Raw genomic sequence first — 2,808 nt, 5'->3', positions numbered from 1 at the left:
TCCTTTGTGACTTGTGCAAATCTCAATGCCACTTTTAAAGCTTAAGCTATAAAAACCCCAGCATGAAGATGAGAACTAGGCACAAAGTCCCACCCCTAGCTGAGGAGCTACTGACCATTGATAGCTGCTGGGAGACCAAGTGACAGTTTTTTAAGGATGTGGCTTCTGGCAAACCAACCACACACCTGTGGAAGGTCACACAACCCAAGTGATTCTTTATTGGGTAGCACAAATTGGACTTGGTAAATCCACAAGTGGGGAGGTTAAGGAAATGGGTAGTTCTGGCAAGAGTTGTGGAAGGGTGAATATGATCAAAATGTATTCTATTACATTCTCAAAGAACTAGTGAAAAGAAAAAAATGAAATGAAATTGAAAAGTACAGTAGAAATGCTTTATAAAAAAGTGAAAAATGCAATTAAAAGATGGAAGATGAGAGAGAAAGATCTCTGATCTGAGCCTCTGGCTTGTACAGGTGGCTCTACATGTACATATCTGTTTACACATATGTTCACATACTTGCAAAAATATATATAACATGTGTGTAGACAACTGTGTCTAACAGGGGACTGGAGTACCAAAACTCTGTGAATAATTGGGGGATAGCTAGATAAGGACCAATGCTTTTCTGGTTCTTAGAAAGAGGAATATAGGGGAAGCTAAGTGTTCATATTTCTGGAAGTAGAAAATCCAATGATGCTATTTTAAATTGCATCTTTAAATTTTTAGTTGACAAATACTTATTGTTTGTATTTATGAGGGACAATGTGGTATTTAATATGTGTATACGTTGTAGAAAGATTAAGCTAAGTTTTTAACATGTCTGTTACCTCATCTTCCCCTATTTGTGGTGAGGACATTCAAGATCTACTATTTTAGCAGTTCTGAAATAAACAATCTATTATTATTAATTCTGGCACAATCTATTATTATTAACTGTAACCATCACATTGTGCTCAGTATATTTTATTGCTTCTTGCTAGTAGAAAGAAACACAATTGATTTTAAAAATATTGATTATATATCCCGCAGCTGTGCTAAGCCCACTCATTAATTCTCAGGACATTTTTGTAGATACAGTGGAATTTTCCATATAAATTATCAGGTTGACTAAGAGTGTTATTTTTTCCTTTTTGATTTTTTCCTTGTTCTCTCTCCCTCCCTTCCCAATTTCCTCCTCCCTCCCCAGACCAATTACATGTACTCTTTTATGTTTTTAAACCACCAACTCCAGTTGGGTGCTGCTGGTATGTGCATGGGTATCAAACCAGTAATAATTCCACCATGATTGAGTTTTGAATGTTAAACAGTTGTTGCTTACTTGAATATCCCCATTGGGTCAGGCTATATAATCTTAAATAAAGTTAGATCTAATTTAATAATTTTTTAGCTTTCAGTTAACATATATATATGAATTGTGTATTTTGATGGTACTCAGAGTGACCCGTGAATCATTAAATGGCACCAATCAAACCCACTCTTCCTCTACTTACACTCCCATCTGAGTCTCTGGGAACCATTAATGTGCTTTCAGATAGACCTTCATCTTTAGCTTCTGTGTATGTGAGAGAATACATGGCTCTTGTCTTTTTTCTGTCTGGTCTATTTCATGTAGCCCATTACCCACTGAATACAAACATGGTTCTGTAAGTGATGTGATTTAATTCTTCAAAGTGAAATCATATCCCACCACATATAAATATCACATTTGTGTTATCCACTCATCTGCTAATGGGCAACCATGCTAATTCCATATCTGAGCTAGTGAGCAATTGATGCTGCATTTGTTGTTGATGTTGCTTTGCACAAATGTTCCTGAGGGCATACAGCCCAAGAATTGGTCTGGGATACCTGGTTACATTCACTTGGGACCTTTATACCCCAATTCCCACTGAATCATCAGACTCTGCAAAGCGATGTTGTTCTGAATTGTCATACATTTCTTTAAAAAAAGGTTAACCAATTTATCTTATTACTTGGCTCTTGATAAGAATGGATAAGAAAATGAGAAAAGGTACAAGTTAGAAATTAAGAGCTAGGTACCCTATTATCTACTGATTCTAGCCCCTGTTTGGTCATCTAGGAGATTATCAGTATATTGATCTTCTAAAAGAACCAAACTTGGATTTCAATTAATTCTTTTTAAACACCTCTCTCTTCAATTCCACCAACTTTTAGGCTTTGTCCATGGCCCCTGTTCTTGTCTCCTTTGGATTTGATTTTTTTTCTTGTCTATTTTTCTGAAGCAAAAACTGATGTCACAGACTTTTTTTTAGATCAAACACTTGGGCTCTTCATTCTTTATAAGGACTTTGGGATCAATGACATCCCTGGATATTGAAATTTGTGACAATTTTTATCCAGTAGTAAAGTCTTTCTAACTGTCCTTGTTTTTCCTTTTGAGTTCTGGTTATTTAGAATTTTGTTGTTTCCATTCTATGCAGATATTTCCCAGATGTATTTATGATTTGCTTCTGGACTAGCTATGTCATTCTTGGTCAACACTGCCTTTGTACAGTCTAAAGGTAGGTATTTTGCAGCTCTTATGTGGAGTGTTTCATCTAGCTTGGTAGTTCCAGTAACTTGTTCATGTGGCTTGTGTCTCTTGTGCATAACTGATCTTCACAGATTGTTATGTCCATTACTGAGAAGAGATACTGAGAAGCCTGAAGAGAATCATAGATCTCTTTATTTCTCCTTGTCCTTTTTTTTAAAATCAGTTTTTTAGTTATGATTTGAATTCTTGTGGTGGCCCTGCTGTGTTCTTGGAAGAACTCAAAACCGAAACCAGAGACTTAGCTCGCTGGGGG

Source organism: Mastomys coucha, unplaced genomic scaffold (assembly GCF_008632895.1).
Source record: "Mastomys coucha isolate ucsf_1 unplaced genomic scaffold, UCSF_Mcou_1 pScaffold11, whole genome shotgun sequence".
NCBI lineage: Eukaryota > Metazoa > Chordata > Mammalia > Rodentia > Muridae > Mastomys > Mastomys coucha.
The sequence above is the reverse complement of the archived record's forward strand: the minus strand, read 5'-3'. Positions refer to the sequence as shown.